The sequence below is a fragment of the Coregonus clupeaformis genome, chromosome 30 (genome assembly GCF_020615455.1).
Source record: "Coregonus clupeaformis isolate EN_2021a chromosome 30, ASM2061545v1, whole genome shotgun sequence".
Classification (NCBI taxonomy): Eukaryota; Metazoa; Chordata; class Actinopteri; order Salmoniformes; family Salmonidae; genus Coregonus; species Coregonus clupeaformis.
The window spans coordinates 6,139,383-6,158,149 of record NC_059221.1 but is presented as its reverse complement, the minus strand read 5'-3'; positions in this window follow the sequence as shown (position 1 = coordinate 6,158,149).

The following is an 18,767-nucleotide window of genomic DNA, read 5'->3' as shown; positions in this document are numbered from 1 at the left end:
TTGTTGTCAAGGCCAAATATCTAAATGATCAGTCTATTTATTTTGTTCATTTGTTTTTTCAGCATCGTGGTGGATTATGAATAACAACTGACAGAAGTAAAGTTCCTATCAATAACAATAAGAGGAGAAAGTGTTACTTAATTTGACTGTTTTGTACTGGTATGTTTTACTTAATTTGTTTACTTCAGCATACTAAGGACTGTTTCCTAGACAATATGCTGTATTTACTGTATTGTAATATTTTGAGATACATTTATGCACGACTTGACTATTTAGTTAAATCAGTCAAAAAACCTAATGCGTTAGAAAGAAAGTTTTTAAATATTGCAATAACTATTGTGTTATTGAAATCCATATCATTATAATAAGTATTTGTTCCTGTGCATCTTTCGATACATTGACATGTCATGTATGATTTTAGTTGTAGAAATAGACGTACAAGATCAAAAATGTTTGCATGAATTTGAATGATTTCCCAATGCTACTTTGTTACTACTTTCTAAACAAACATGTCACGTGAGTTGCTTTAACATCCCATTATGTACTATGTTAGTTACCTCTAATGCATATACATATCGATTATGGTCTATGGTCATTCGATACTCATACTGCAACTAAAATAACAGCAGATAACTAACTAGAGGTAGAGTTTACCAGTGTCCAATTGTTCTACCTGTTGTAGTGTGCAATGTTGAACCTAGCTCATAGAAAATACCACAACAGTGATTTCCAATAAGATGGTTCTTATATAATTTACTCCAAACCCTGACTTGGATAGATTATATCGTATTTATAGTTACTGTATGTCACTCCTGCACTTTAGTTGTGAACAGTGGTTGAAATTAATGAATGGATCTATATGTTTATTTTTTTGATGCTATGTTGATGGTTAAGTATGTGAAGGGACAACATGGCAGGTTTTCAGTCACTCCAAAGTGTAATCTCAATCTAGTGAGATAGCACTAACTAAAGTAATATTCATAAAATAACAATATGGATATGGAACCTGTACTGCTATCCCTCAGCTAAAACAAGCTAATCTAAAGCCATCAGTGTTTGTTTATGGTAGATATTTTCCATGGTGAAAGGAAATGCAACCAACATTATATTATGAATGGAGAACAAAACAAAAGCAACATAGGAACATTGCTTACCCTGTAAGCAGTCTATGGACAACGTCAAACAGCAATCATTTTGTAATTTGGGTGAACTATCCCTTTAAGAATATAACAAATGTCTATAAGAATCTTCGTGAAACTATAGGTAATTCACAAATGGTAAAGGATCATTAGTAGATAGATTTGATAGCAGAGTGTTGATCATGTCAAATGGAGATGAATGAATATGTCCAATCTCTTCTGTACTGTAGTTGTTCTTCAGTGATCCAAATAATTTTTAAAATCATTGTTACAATATTTATGTGGATGCTATGTTTCTTTTTGGCATGAAATAAAATGTATGCCTTAACCATTTGACATCATTATTGATACATCATTATTGATTCACACTAATACAGCTAAGTGTATGTACTGTAGGCTATAGGTATATGGTGCAATTCACAGACAGCTGTAACTAGAATTTCAAAATGACTATAAATATACAGTACATAATGTGTCATATTACATGACATAATATCAAATTATGTCCTATGAGGTGACATACAGTATTTGACGTCATTGAGCTGTTTAGCTTACAGTGATGGTTTACATGATATCCCTGTCTGGAGGACTGAAGTACAGTACCAGTCAAAAGTTTGGACACACCTACTCATTCAAGGGTTTTTCTTTATTTTTTTACTATTTTCTACATTGTAAAATAATAGTGAAGACGTCAAAACTATGAAATTACACATATGGAATCATGTAGTAACCAAAAAAGTGTTAAACAAATCAAAATATATTGCACACTCTTGGCATTCTCTCAACCAGCTTCACCTGGAATGCTTTTCCAACAGTCTTGAAGGAGTTCCCACATATGCTTAGCACTTGTTGGCTGCTTTTCCTTCACTCTGTGGTCCAACTCATCCCAAACCATCTCAATTGGGTTGAGGTCGGGTGATTGTGGAGGCCAGGTCATCTGATGCATCACTCCATCACTCTCCTTCTTGATAAAATAGCCCTTACACAGCCTGGAGGTGTGTTGGGTCCTTGTCCTGTTGAAAAACAAATGATAGTCCCACTAAGCCCAAACCAGAAGGGATGGCGTATCGCTGCAGAATGCTGTGGTAGCCATGCTGGTTAAGTGTGTTCACTGACAGTGTCACCAGCAAAGCATCCCCACATCATAACACCTCCTCCTCCATGCTTTACGGTGGGAAATACACATGCGGAGATCATCCGTTCACCCACACCGCGTCTCACAAAGCCACGGCGGACTCCAGACCAAAGGACAAATTTCCACCAGTCTAATGTCCATTACTTGTCTTTCTTGGCCCAAGCAAGTCTCTTCTTCTTATTGGTGTCCTCTAGTAGTGGTTTCTTTGCAGCAATTCGACCATGAAGATCTGATTCGCACAGTCTCCTCTGAACCGTTGATGTTGAGATGTGTCTGTTACTTGAACTCTGTGAAGCATTTATTTGGGCTGCAATTTCTGAGGCTGGTAACTCTAATTAACTTATCCTCTGCAGCAGAGGTAACTCTGGGTCTTACATTCCTGTGGCGGTCCTCATGAAAGCCAGGTTCATCATAGCGCTTCATAGTTTTTACAACTGCACTTGAAGAAACTTTCAAAGTTCTTGAAATTTCTGGATTGACTGACCTTCATGTCTTATAGTAATGATGGACTGTTGTTTCTCTTTTCTTATTTGAGCTGTTCTTGCCATAATATGGACTTGGTATTTTACCAACTAGGGCTATCTTCTGTATACCCCACCACCCCTACCACCCCTACCTTGTTACAACACAACTTTTAAGAAGGCACACCTGTTAGTTGAAATGCATTCCAGGTGACTACCTCATGAAGCTGGTTGAGAGAATGCCAGGAGTGTGCAAAGCTGTCATCAAGGCAAAGGGTGGCTACTTGATTTCCTTTACGGTCTATTATCAACCTCATGTATTTAAGGAAATTTACATTTTACATTTTAGTCATTTAGCAGACGCTCTTATCCAGAGCGACTTACAGTTAGTGCATACATTTTTTTTTCATACTGGTCCCCCGTGGGAAACAAACTCACAACCCTGGCGTAGCAAACGCCATGCTCAACCAACTGAGCTACACAGGAACTCACGAATATCATGGATATATTGGAACTAGTGGATATATGGAGGCTTAAATATCCTGATCTATTGAGGCTCAATCAAGCTAGTCGTCTTGACTACTTTCTTATGTCATTCTCACTGGCACCAAATGTTTAAAAAGTGTTGATAGGGGACAGAACGCGGTCGGACCCTTACAGAATTTCCACGTTGGCAAGGACATTAGAAATGTAATCAAAGCCTATTGGATGACAACTTGTTTTTAACCAGGACAGAATAATTTATAACTGACATAGCATAGGTACAGTAGATCCTGTTATTGTATGGGACACTTTTTAAATGTGCCAATAGAGGCCATGCAAAACAAAAGCAATTTAGGTCATAATAATTCATATTAACAAAGGAAATAGAGGGACTAACAGTACAGATAGATAGCAATAAAAACTTAACCATAGAGGCACAGAATACGTTAGAGGAAAAACAAAAAGACATGGAGGTACTTATTCAAGAAAGATCAAGTGTGTACTATATAATGAAAATAAAGCGAACAGAATGGCACATGGGGGGAAAAGCAGCAAATTATTTTTTAAATCTTCAACATAGATATGCTACCAAAAGGAATTTACTGAAACTTGTTACAAATGATAGTCACCCATGATTCACCAAACAACATTTTGAAAGAGGAAGCAAAGTACTTTAAGCATATTTTTTCATTTCTGTCTCCTCCATCTCCACTAACCAAAGTTAATAGCAAGGATTTTTTTCCCATTAATAATGTAAAATTAAACAGCTGTACAATAACACTCATGTGAAGGCCAAATTACAGAGGAGTAACTTCCTGATGCAATTAAAGCCTTTAAGTCCGGGAAAACTTCAGGGCTGGATGGCATAACAGTTGAGGTATACCAAATATGTTTTGATGTACTCAGAGGACTGTATTAGCATGTTTTAACCACTCCTATAAAAATGGTAGATTATCAGGTACTCAACAAGAAGGTCTGATTTCATTATTACTGAAACAGGACCCAAGTGGTAAATAAAGTCCAGTCCATAAAAAAATTGGAGGCCCCTTACACTTCAGTGTTGTGATGCAAAAATTCTAGCAAAATGTATAGCGCATATAATTAAAAGGGTATTGTCGTATATTATTCATCCTAATCAGACAGGTTTTTTACATGGACGATACATTGGAAATAATATAGGACAAGTACTGGAAACAATAGAACACTGTGAATAATCGGGGAAACCAGGCCTGGTATTCATAGCTGACTTTCAAAAGGCTTTTGATAAAGTACAAATTTATATATAAATGCCTGGAATATTTCCATTTTGGAGAATCTCTTATACAGTGAGGGAAAAAAGTATTTGATCCCCTACTGATTTTGTACGTTTGCCCACTGACAAAGAAATGATCAGTCTATAATTTTAATGGTAGGTTTATTTGAACAGTGAGAGACAGAATAACAACAACAAAATCCAGAAAAACGCATGTCAAAAATGTTATAATTTGATTTGCATTTTAATGAGGGAAATAAGTATTTGACCCCCACTAGATCTGAAAGATTTCTGGCTCCCAGGTGTCTTTTATACAGGTAACGAGCTGAGATTAGAAGCAAACTCTTAAAGGGAGTGCTCCTAATCTCATCTTGTTACCTGTATAAAAGACACCTGTCCACAGAAGCAATCAATCAATCAGATTCCAAACTCTCCACCATGGCCAAGACCAAAGAGCTCTCCAAGGATGTCAGGGACAAGATTGTAGACCTACACAAGGCTGGAATGGGCTACAAGACCATCGCCAAGCAGCTTGGTGAGAAGGTGACAACAGTTGGTGCGATTATTCACAAAAATGGAAGAAACACAAAAGACCTGTCAATCTCCCTCGGCCTGGGGCTCCATGCAAGATCTCACCTCGTGGAGTTGCAATGATCATGAGAACGGTGAGGAATCAGCACAGAACTACACGGGAGGATCTTGTCAATGATCTCAAGGCAGCTGGGACCATAGTCACCAAGAAAACAATTGGTACCACACTACGCCGTGAAGGACTGAAATCCTGCAGCGCCCGCAAGGTCCCCCTGCTCAAGAAAGCACATATACAGGCCCGTCTGAAGTTTGCCAATGAACATCTGAATGATTCAGAGGAGAACTGGGTGAAAGTGTTGTGGTCAGATGAGACCAAAATCGAGCTCTTTGGCATCAACTCAACTCGCCGTGTTTGCAGGAGGAGGAATGCTGCCTATGACCCCAAGAACACCATCCCCACCGTCAAACATGGAGGTGGAAACATTATGCTTTGGGGGTGTTTTTCTGCTAAGGGGACAGGACAACTTCACCGCATCAAAGGGACGATGGACGGGGCCATGTACCGTCAAATCTTGGGTGAGAACCTCCTTCCCTCAGCCAGGGCATTGAAAATGGGTCGTGGATGGGTATTCCAGCATGACAATGACCCAAAACACACGGCCAAGGCAACAAAGGAGTGGCTCAAGAAGAAGCACATTAAGGTCCTGGAGTGGCCTAGCCAGTCTCCAGACCTTAATCCCATAGAAAATCTGTGGAGGGAGCTGAATGTTTGAGTTGCCAAACGTCAGCCTCGAAACCTTAATGACTTGGAGAAGATCTGCAAAGAGGAGTGGGACAAAATCCCTCCTGAGATGTGTGCAAACCTGGTGGCCAACTACAAGAAACGTCTGACCTCTGTGATTGCCAACAAGGATTTTGCCACCAAGTACTAAGTCATGTTTTGCAGAGGGGTCAAATACTTATTTCCCTCATTAAAATGCAAATCAATTTATAACATTTTTGACATGCGTTTTTCTGGATTTTTTTGTTGTTATTCTGTCTCTCACTGTTCAAATAAACCTATCATTAAAATGATAGACTGATCATGTCTTTGTCAGTGGGCAAACGTACAAAATCAGCAGGGGATTAAATACTTTTTTCCCTCACTGCACAATGTGTTAAAGTTATGTATAGTAATCCTAGGTGTAAAATAGTAAATAATGGCTACTTCTCAGAAAGTATTAAACTGTCAACAGGAGTAAAACAAGGTTGTACACTATCGGCATATCTATTTATTATGGCATTCAAAATGTTAGCTATTAAAATCAGATCCAACAATAATATCAAGGGCCTATAGATAAAGAGCTTAAAACCAAAGGTGTCATTGTATGCTGATGATCTTTTAAATCCACAATTTGGATCCCTCCACAGCCTCATAGAGGATCTAGATAATTTTTCTAACCTCTCTGGATTACAACCAAATTATGATAAATGTACGGTATTACGTATTGGATCATAAAACAATACATTACCGTGTAGTTTACCAATAAAATGGTCTGACGGTGAAGTGGACGTACTTGGTATTCATATCCCGAAAGAACGAAATTATCTCACCACAATACATTTGAAAAGAAAGTTAGTGAAAATAGATAAGATCTTGCTATCATGGAAAGGAAAATACCTGTCTATTTGTGGAAAAATCACCCTGATTAACTCTTTAGTCATATCCCAGTTTACCTATTTGCTTATGGCCTTGCCTACACCCAGCGACTTGTTTTTAAAATTATATGATCAAAAACTATTCCATTTTATTTGGAACGACAATCCAGACAAAATTAGATGAATATGAATTCGGAGGGCAGAAATTGTTAAATATTAAAGCATTAGACCTCTCACTAAAGGCTTCAGTCTCACAAAAGTTATACTTCAATCCGAACTGGTTCTCTAGCAGATTAGTAAGAATGTCTCACCCCATGTTCAAGAATGGCCTATTTCCCCTTTATTCAGATTACAACCTCTCACTTTCGGTTATTTGAAAATGAAATAATCTCCAAAATATCTCTATTTTTAAAAAAAGCAATAGAAAGTTGGTTGCAAACTCAAATATAGTAATTGATAAAAAAAAGAAGGTATAATCTTTGTAAATTATATCATAAATAGGACTGGTGTAGTTATGTCACACGTGCAGCCAACAAACATTTATGGAATTGTGTGCTCTACTCAAAACTACAACCAAGTAATTGCAGCATTATCGCAAAAATGGAAGAGGCAAGTGGAAGGGGGAGAAAGTAAGGAACTTGTCTGTCGGCCCTGCATTAAAGACCAACATTTGTTAAAGAAAATTGTGATAAATAAAACAGTATACCAGTTTCATTTAAAGACCAAAACATTGACAGCTGTGCCATATAGATTGCAAAATAGTTGGGAAGAGATTTTCGATGTACCGATTCCATTGCACATGGTTTATGAAGTCATACACAAAACGACACCAGATTCAAAACTTAGGATTTAAATTTAAATTATTATACAACATTTGTGCAACTAATAGAATGTTTTATATATGGGGGATACAACCATCCCAGCTCTGCAGATTTCGCTGTGAAGAGACAGAATCATGACATCATTTGTTTTGGTACTGCCATATGTAGCTTGTTTTTGATCGCAGGTTCAGGAATGGCTGAAGAATTGCAACATTTACCTGGAGCTAACTCTGCAAATAGCACTGCTGGGTGATTTAAAAAGTCATAGTCAATTAATCAATAATTTAATAATACTGTTGGCAAAAATGTTTATCTTTAATTTACAATCTGTAGAAACTATGAGAATAAAAAGGTTCAGAACCTTTGTGAAACATCACAGCACAGTTGAAAAATATATGGCTAATAGAAATCAAAACTGGATGGTGTTCAGAAATACTGTACAGCTAAGGCCCAAGCAACAATAGGGACTGCGCGGAAAATCCATAACAATTAGATACATTTGTTTGTCATTTGTGTTACTGATGGGTTTTACTCTGCTGTTTGGGTGCATCAGGTCTCATCGTTTAATAGAGACTTGCCTGTGATAGGTCACACAGCTATGGGGAATGTTGTGTTATGCCCGTCCTGTGGGGTGTTTTGTTATCATTCTCTCAATAACCAAAGTAAATGTCTTGGTACGGTTTTACTCCCCCCTTCCTGGTATAAATGTTTCGTTTTCTCTCTGCTTTGTTTTTTTGTTCTCTTACTGGATGGTTTCAAATGTCATCGCATCTGCTTGTAGAACATTATGGGACCCCTTAAGGTATTAAGCTTGAACTTGAAAGGCATTCATAGCCCAATTTTAAAAAAGAAAGTACTCTATCAGTTGTAACTATTTGGATGCGAGATTGCATTTCTGCAGGAAACGCACTTGTCAGATAATGAACATGAAAAATTGAAGAGAACATTGGCTAGTAAAATATTATAGTAATCACATATCAGGATGGATAAAGGGGGTTGTAATTCTAGTACACAGGTCAGTCAATTTCACTGCCAGCTCCTCTCATAGGGATACAGACAGTAGGTTCATATTAGTAAATGGAACTATAGATGAGGTGGATGTAGCCTTGCTAAATGTGTACGCTCCCATCGAGGATGATCCAGGGTTTATCAAAAAGATTTTCAACCTCATCTTGGAGAAAAGCTCTGGCTTACTCCTAATGGGGGGAGACTTTAATTTTGTTATGTCTCAGACTGTAGATAGATCTCCTGTACCATCAACTCCACCCTCTAGGATGAGCAAGTCATTGATTAGCCACTGTCTAGAAGTGGTATTGGTTAATGTATGGAGATATCTTTATCCAAGTGGGAGAAACTTCACATTTGATTCAAACCGCCATTTATACTATTCCCGCATTGACTACTTCTTTACCACTAAGTCTGAATGATAATGAATTGTGAGATACAATACACCAAAGTTATGTGGACATCTGCTTGTCGAACATCTCATTCCAAAATCATGGGCATTAATATGAAGTTGGTCCCCCCTTTGCTACTATTACAGCCTCCACTCTTTCCACTAGATGTTGGAACATTGCTGCAGGGACTTGCTTCCATTCAGCCACAAGCACATTAGTGAGGTCGGGCACTGATGTTGGGCGATTAGGCCTGGCTCGCAGTCGGCGTTCCAATTCATCCCAAATGTGTTCGATGGGGTTGAGGTCAGGGCTCTGTGCAGGCCAGTCAAGTTCTTCCACACCGATCTCGACAAACCATTTCTGTATGGACCTCGCGTTGTACACGGGGGCACTGTCATGCTGAAACAGGGAAGGGCCTTCCCAAACTGTTGCACAAAGTTAGAAGCACATAATCATCTACAATGTCATTGTTTGCTGTAGTGTTAAGATTTCACTTCAGTGGAAATAAGGGGCCTAGCCCAAACCATTTAAAACAGCCCCATACCATTATTCCTCCTCCACCAAACTTTACAGTTGGCACTATGAATTGGGGCAGTTAGCGTTCTCCTGGCATCCGCCAAAAACAGATTCGTCCATCGGACTGCCAAATGGTGAAGTGTGATTCACCACTCCAGAGAACGTGTTTCCACTGCTCCTGAGTCCAATGGCGGCGAGCTTTACACCACTCCAGCCAACGCTTGGCATTGCACATGGTGATCTTAGGCTTGTGTGCGGCAGCTCGGCCATGGAAACCCATTTCATTAAGCTCCTGATGAACAGTTATTGTGCTGATGTTGCTTCCCGAGGCAGTTTGGAACTCGATAGTGAGTGTTGCAACCGAAGACAGACATTTTTTACATGCTACGCTCTTATACACTCGGCGATCCCGTTCTGTGAGCTTGTGTGGCCTACCACTTCACAGCTGAGCCGTTGTTGCTCCTGAACGTTTCCACTTAACATTAACAGCACTTAAAGTTGACCGGGGCAGCTCTAGCACGGCAGAAATTTGACGAACTGACTTGTTGGGAAGGTGGCATTCTATGACGGTGCCACATTGAAAGTCACTGAGCTCTTCAGTAAGACCATTCTACTGCCATTGTTTTTCTATAGAGATTGCATGGCTGTGTGCTTGATTTGTATACACCTGTCAGCAACAGGTGTGGCTGAAATAGCCTAATCCACTAATTTGAAGGGGTGTCCACATACTTTTGTATATATAGTGTACTTCCAATAACTTTGTCAGACCATTCACCATTGATAACGACATGGGATTTAGGACAGAAATCTGTCTCACGAAGATGGAGACTAAACATGTCCCTCCTTAATGACACTACATTTGTGGACTTTGTTAGAAAAGAGCTGCAGTTCTATCTTGATCTTAACATAAGCCCTGAGGTCTCCCCACTTACGCTCTGGGACTGTGCAAAAGCCTTTCTAAGAGGTCGCATTATATCATTTGCAAGCGCAAAATAAAAGAGGAATGAATCCCAAGCATGTTGAATTTGAAAACAAAGTAAACCATTTAGAACAGCACAAAGCGAAATCACCCACAGCTCTGATGACATCCCTTAAGGAAACGCTCAGAGCTTTAGATAAACAGCCCTCTATATTTTCAGAGAGCAGGCTAAGGTTTGCTAAGCAGAGATATTATGAGCATGGCAACAGAGCAAGCCGCTTATTAGCATTCCAGCTAAGAAAGCCGCAAGCATCTAATGTAGATAAAGAAATAAAGTAACAGACGCCAAATCACTTCTTAACTAAACCAGAACAGATATCTGAGGCATTTGCTGACTATTATAAGGTTCTCTATAGATACTCTTGCTCAGATGGGGAACAGTTAAAATAATTTTTGCAAGGGGTGGGAATGACAGAGCTACCTGAAACAATGGCTAAATAATTAGAAGAACCTGTTGGGAAATTGATTAGGAAATTTAAAATCTTAAGAATAACAAAAGCCCTGGACTAGATGGTTACCATAACACATTTTTCAAAAACACTTAAAGATGTGCCACCTCCTCTTTTTTTCCAAGCCTATCACCACTCCCTAGAGACTGGGAATCTTTCCCCCTCCTGGATGGATGCAACCATTACAGTAATTTATAAAGAGGGGAAAGACCCAACCCAGTGTAGTTCGCATAGGCCTATTTCGCTTCTCAACGACGACCTCCAAAGTCTTAACAGCAATCCTAGCCAGACGGGTGAATAAAGTAATTACCTCTATCATACACCCGGACCAGACAGGCTTTATCACAGGCCGCTACTCGGGTGACAATATTCTTAGGCTCCTCAATGTCATAACCCTGGCCCGGGCTACTGGAGTGGAGGCAATGATCTTATCTTTACATGCAGAAAAAGCGTTTGACCGCGTGTTTTATATTGTATTTTTGTGTGATTTTTTTGGGTATTCTTTCTTAAAACTGCATTGTTGGTTAAGGGCTTGTAAGTAAGCATTTCACTGTAAGGTGTACACCTGTTGTATTCGGCGCATGTGACAAATCAAATTTGATTTGATTTGAAATTGCTTTTAAGTTGCCCAGCGAGGGCATTAAGTACCTGGTAATCTTTTTTCCGCCATCACTACAGAGTTTATATGGGGCGAACTATAAGATAAGATAATCCATTGCATTAAAAATGACCTAGACAGCTGGTCGACACTGCCCTTGTCCCTAGTGGGGCGAATAGAGACTGTGCGCATGAATGTCCTCCCCAGATTGTTTTATCCGTTTCAAATGCTTCCTGTACAAATCCCCAAATCTACATTACATTTGGTTGACCGCCTGATTTCCAGAATCATATGGAAAGGTAGACGCCCGAGAGTATGATATAAAACACTACAGCTTCCTAAATCAGTGGGAGGCTTGGCACTTCCAAATTTAAGGTTTTATTTTTGGGCAGCGCAGTTAAAACCAATGACTGCTTGGGTTAGTGACAGCATGGAAACACGCTGGCTAAGCATATAATTGTATGACTTTTATGAATATGTCTGTAAAGAACTATAGAATGAATGGACTGCACTTACTATTAATGTTTGGAAAGAGATACAGAAAAAATTTGGTCTGCCAAGGTCAATCTCAATCCTGTCTACTATTGGGTCAATTAAAGGATTTCAGATCTTCCCTTCTTGATGTGGTCTTCAGAAAATGGTCAGAATGGGGTCTTGTCTATGTACAGTGCATTCGGAAAGTATTCAGACCCCTTGACTTTTTCCACATTCTGTTACGTTACAGCCTTATTCTAGCCTAAGCAGGTAGCTTAGTGGGTAAGAGCGTTGTGCCAGTAACCGAAAGGTCGCTGGTTCTAATCCCCGAGCCAACTAGGTGAAAAATCTGTCGATGTGCCCTTGAGCAAGGCACTTAACCCTAATTGCTTCTGTAAGTCGCTCTGGATAAGAGCGTCTGCTAAATGACTAAAATGTAAATGTAAAATGGATTCAATTGTTTTCCCCCCTCCTTAATCTACACACAAGACTGCATAATAACAAAGCAAAAACAGTTTTTTTTTTTAAGTTGCACATTTATACAGATATTAAAAAACGGAAATATCACATTTTACATAAGTATTCAGACCCTTTACTCAGTACTTTGTTGAAGCACCCTTGGAAGCGATTACAACCTAGAGTCTTCATGGGTATGACACTACAAGCTTGGCACACCTGTATTTGGGGAGTTTCTCCCATTCTTCTCTGCAGATCCTCTCAAGCTCTTTTAGGTTGGATGGGGAGTGTCGCTGCACAGCTATTTTCAGGTCTCTCCAGAGATGTTCGATCGGGTTCAAGTCCGGGCTCTGGCTGGGCCACTCAAAGACAGTCAGACTCCTTCTTTGTCTTGGTTGTGAGCTTAGGGTCGTTGTCCTGTTGGAAGGTGACCCTTCGCCCCAGTCTGAGATCCTGAGCGCTCAGGAGCAGGTTTTCATCAAGGATCTCTCGGTACTTTGCATCTTTTCCTTGATCCTGACTAGTCTGCCAGTCCCTGCCGCTGAAAAACTTTCCCACAGCATGATGCTTCATCGTAGGGATGGTGCCAGGTTTACTCCACACGTGACGCTTGGCATTCAGGCCAAAGAGTTCAATCTTGGTTTCATGAGACCAGAGAATCTTGTTTCTCATGGTCTGAGAGTCCTTTAGGTGCCTTTTGGCAAACTCCAAGTGGGCTGTCATGTGCCTTTTACTGAGGAGTGGCTTCCGTCTGGCCACTCTAACATAAAGGCCTGATTGGTGGAGTGCTGCAGAGATGGTTGTCCTTCTGGAACGTTCTCCCATCTCCACAGATGAACTCTGGCACTCTGTCAGATTGACCATTGGGTTCTTGGTCACCTCCCTGACCAAGGCCATTCTCCCCCGATTGCTCAGTTTGGCCAGGCAGCCAGCTCTAGGAAGAGTCTTGGCGGTTCCAAACTTCTTTCATTTAAGAATGATGGAGACCACTATGTTCTTGGAGACCTTCAATGCTGCAGACATTTATTGGTACCCTTCCCCAGATCTGTGCCTCGATACGATCCTGTCTCGGAGCTCTACAGACAATTCCTTCGACCTCATGGCTTGGTTTTTGTATTGACATGCACTGTCAACTGTGGGACCTTATATAGACAGGTGTGTCCCTTTCCAAATCATGTCCAATCAATTTAATTTACCAAAGGTGGACTCCAGTCAAGTTGTAGAAACATCTCAAGGATGATCAATGGAAACAGGAAGCACCTGAGCTAAATTTTGAGCTCATGTAAATAAGGTATTTCTGTTTTTTATTTGTAATACATTTGCAAAAATTTATTAAAACCTGTTCTCTCTTTCATTATGGGGTATTGTGTGTAGATTGATGAGGGGGAAAACATGTTTAATCCATTTAAGAATATGGCTGTAACGTAACAATGTGGAAAAAGGGAAGGGGTCTGAATACTTTCTGAATGCACTGTACATCACTTATTCAGGGGATGCACCTTGAAGTCATTTGAGCAAATTAGAGAGGAGTTCAACCTCCCTAGAAGATCTTAGGTACCTACAGATTAGGAATTTCCTTAAACATAAGGAAATAGACAGGGTTAATTATCCAACTGCATTAGAGAAGTTATTTGTAAACCTGCAACATAGGAGGGAAGGTAATATCTTGCATTTATCAGACACTGCTATCCATGGAACTGAATAGCTCCCTCTATATAAAGAGGAAGTGGGAAGCTGAAATAAAGCAGGAAATACCTGTAGAGACGTGGGATGAAATCTGCTCTGAGACCCACCTAGTTGCCTGTTCAAACACTTGGAGGGAATTTAAATGGAAGATTAAAACACCACATATGACAGGCAAAATGGGTCCTTCATTCTCTAGTAGCTTTTGGAGGAATTGTGAGGAACAAGTAAGGAACTATGTACATACAGTGGGGAAAAAAAGTATTTAGTCAGCCACCAATTGTGCAAGTTCTCCCACTTAAAAAGATGAGAGAGGCCTGTAATTTTCATCATAGGTACACGTCAACTATGACAGACAAAATGAGAAAAAAAAATCCAGAAAATCACATTGTATGATTTTTTATGTATTTATTTGCAAATTATGGTGGAAAATAATTATTTGGTCACCTACAAACAAGCAAGATTTCTGGCTCTCACAGACCTGTAACTTCTTCTTTAAGAGGTGCATACATTATTTTATATTTTTCACACTGGCCACCCGTGGGAATCGAACCTACAAGCCTGGCGTTGCAGGGCAGTATGAAAAAATAATGAATGCACTCACTAACTGTAAGTCGCTCTGGTTAAGAGTGTCTGCTAAATGACTAAAATGTAAATGTGTTTACAAAAAAAATCTGATCATATACAATATGTTGTGTTTATATTACTTTTACAAATAAAAATATGTGAAAATAAACAAACAAATCTAAACTAACAAATATCAAATCATATTTGTCGCCAAGATGGCCAGTCAATTTGAGTAACGTTATTGTGTATTCTACATAGTGATGCAGTTTTACGTTATTACGTAATGACATCATCACGCGATGACATCACAACGTCATTTAGCAACTTTTAGCAACAAATCGACCTGCCTCTAGAAACTTCCCCTGAAAATTAGTTGGCAACAGTGGTTGCTACCAACCTTATTATAACACCAAAATTAAATATTTGTTCACAAATAATATTGTTCTCACACATTAGTGTTATTTAACACTGTAAATTAAAGGAATGGTTTTGGGTGGATTTTTCCTTTAACTGTTTTATAATCACCAGTGGCCTCTGGGACAGCTTAGTTAGGAAGGATGGCTGTATCTTTGTAGTGACTGGATGTATTGATACACCATCTTAAGCCTAATTTAATACCTTTACCATGCTCAAAGGGATATTCAGTGTCTGTTTGTTTTTTTACCCATCTACCAATCTTTGCGAAGCATTGGAAAACCTCCCTGGTCTTTGTGGTGGCAAAGAAATGAACTTAGTCCTGAATACAAAGCGTTATGTTTGGGGCAAATTCAATCACTGAGTACCACTTTTCATATTTTCAAGCATGGTGGTGGCTTCATCAAGTTATGGGTATGCTTGTCTAGCAATGATCAACAACCAATTTGACAGAGCATGAAGAATTTTAAAAATAATAATGTGCAAATATTATACAATCCAGGTGTGCAAAGCTCTTGGAGACTTGCCCAGAAAGACTCACAGCTGTAATTGCTCTCAAAGGTGATTACATTTACATTTTAGCAGACACTCTTATCCAGAGCAACTTACAGTTAGTGCATACATTATTTTATATTTTTCATACTGGCCCCCCGTGGGAATCAAACCCACAAGCCTGGCGTTGCAAACACCATGCTCTACCAACTGAGCTACATCCCTGCCGGCCATTCCCTCCCCTACCCTGGACGAATTGTGCGCCGCCCCATGGGTCTCCCGGTCGCGGCCGGCTACGACAGAGCCTGGATTCAAACCAGGATCTCTAGTGGCACAGCTAGCACTGCGATGCAGTGCCTTAGACCACTGCGCCACTCAGGAGCATATTCGGTTTTCTCCATGAGAAAATTCATTAATGTATTGACTCTATTGAAGATGTACTGTATGTAATACTTTCTGAAGGCAATGTAGGATGGGACATAAACCCAACAACTTCAATGACACATTTCTCAGAAAAAAAATATTATACAAAAAATATGGATGTTATGTAGTATAATTATTGAATATTATATGAATCCTATAAGTTAAAATGGACAATTTGGGTGCAATCAATTAGGTTAATTTCTCAGAGATCAAATTATATTTCAACAAAATAATGTTGCAGGAATGATAATCTTATCTGTTTCTAACAGAAATGATTTCAGAACAATCTGAGATGGTGGGTGTCAACCTTTATCTTGTGCTTTTTGAAATGGAACGACCCAGTAGCCTAATCAGATTAAAACATTGTGACTAGTTGTGTTTATGCCACACATATTGTAAGAGGTAATACATTTTCAAAGTTAAATTACAAAAATGTAGGCCATATTGAAGCGTTTTACGTTGAGTAATACAGTGGGGAAAAAAAGTATTTAGTCAGCCACCAATTGTGCAAGTTCTCCCTCTTAAAAAGATGAGAGAGGCCTGTAATTTTCATCATAGGTACACGTCAACTATGACAGACAAATTGATAATTTTTTTCCAGGAAAATCACATTGTAGGATTTTTAATGAATTTATTTGCAAATTATGGTGGAAAATAAGTATTTGGTCACCTACAAACAAGCAACACTTCTGGCTCTCACAGACCTGTAACTTCTTCTTTAAGAGGCTCCTCTGTCCTCCACTCGTTACCTGTATTAATGGCACCTGTTTGAACTTGTTATCAGTATAAAAAGACACCTGTCCACAACCTCAAACAGTCACACTCCAAACTCCACTATGGCCAAGACCAAAGAGCTGTCAAAGGACACCAGAAACAAAATGGTAGACCTGCACCAGGCTGGGAAGACTGAATCTGCAATAGGTAAGCAGCTTGGTTTGAAGAAATCAACTGTGGGAGCAATTATTAGGAAATGGAAGACATACAAGACCACTGATAATCTCCCTCGATCTGGGGCTGGGGCTCCACGCAAGATCTCACCCCGTGGGGTCAAAATGATCACAAGAACGGTGAGCAAAAATCCCAGAACCACACGGGGGGACCTAGTGAATGACCTGCAGAGAGCTGGGACCAAAGTAACAAAGCCTACCATCAGTAACACACTACGCCGCCAGGGACTCAAATCCTGCAGTGCCAGACGTGACCCCCTGCTTAAGCCAGTACATGTCCAGGCCCGTCTGAAGTTTGCTAGAGTGCATTTGGATGATCCAGAAGAGGATTGGGAGAATGTCATATGGTCAGATGAAACCAAAATAAAACTTTTTGGTAAAAACTCAACTCGCGTGTTTGGAGGACAAAGAATGCTGAGTTGCATCCAAAGAACACCATACCTACTGTGAAGCATGGGGGTGGAAACATCATGCTTTGGGGCTGTTTTTCTGCAAAGGGACCAGGACGACTGATCCGTGTAAAGGAAAGAATGAATGGGGCCATGTATCGTGGGATTTTGAGTGAAAACCTCCTTCCATCAGCAAGGGCATTGAAGATGAAACGTGGCTGGGTCTTTCAGCATGACAATGATCCCAAACACACCGCCCGGGCAACGAAGGAGTGGCTTCGTAAGAAGCATTTCAAGGTCCTGGAGTGGCCTAGCCAGTCTCCAGATCTCAACCCCATAGAAAATCTTTGGAGGGAGTTGAAAGTCCGTGTTGCCCAGCGACAGCCCCAAAACATCACTGCTCTAGAGGAGATCTGCATGGAGGAATGGGCCAAAATACCAGCAACAGTGTGTGAAAACCTCTCACTCTCCGCCACCCTGTTGCGCCCCTGGTCTGGTCTCGACCTCGGCGCGCTGCTTCCCCTCTCCTTCCTCCCACGATACGCCAGGCCCTGTCTGGACCCTGGTGTGGGAGACCCCGAACCTGGAGAGGGGCTGACGTCTGTGTCTGGACTGGAGCCGCTGACCGAAGCTGGATCAGGCACCGGTGGAGCGGACTGCTCTGGCTCCGGAGTGGAGCCGCTGACCGGAGCTGGACTGGACCCCGGTGGAGCGGACTGCTCTGTCTCCGTAGTGGCGCAGCTGACCGGAGCTGGATCAGGCACCGGTGGAGCGAACTGCTCTGGCTTCGGAGTGGAGCAGCTGACCGGAGCTGGATTAGGCACCGGTGGAGCGGACTGCTCTGGCTCCGGAGTGGAGCCGCTGACCGGAGCTGGACTGGACCCCGGTGGAGCGAACTGCTCTGGCTCCGGAGTGGTGCAGCTGACCGGTGCCGGACCAGGCACTGGTGGAACGGGCACGCGCCGTGCCGGACTGGACAAACGCACCACTGGTCTGGTGCGAGGAGCAGGCACGGGCCGGACTAGGAACACGCACCACTGGCTTGGTACGAGGGACAGGAACGGGCCGGGCCGGACTGGTGACTCGCACCACTGGCTTGGTGCGAGGAGCAGGAACAGGCCGGGCCGGGCTGGCGACGCGCACCACTGGCTTGGTGCGAGGAGCAGGAACAGGCCGGGCCGGGCTGGCGACGCGCACCACTGGCTTGGTGCGAGGAGCAGGAACAGGCCGGGCCGGCGTCGCGCACCACTGGCTTGGTGCGAGGTGCAGGAACAGGCCGGGCCGGGCTGGCGACGCGCACCACTGGCTTGGTGCGAGGAGCAGGAACAGGCCGGGCCGGGCTGGCGACGCGCACCACTGTCTTGGTGCGAGGAGCAGGAACAGGCCGGGCCAGACTGGCGACACGCACCACTTGCTTGGTGCGAGGAGCAGGACTGGAATCCTTTATTAACCCCCGCTCCTTCTGCTGCCTAACCAGCTCCTCTCGCCGTGCCTCTACTCTTTCCTTCTCCTTTTTAGCCTCC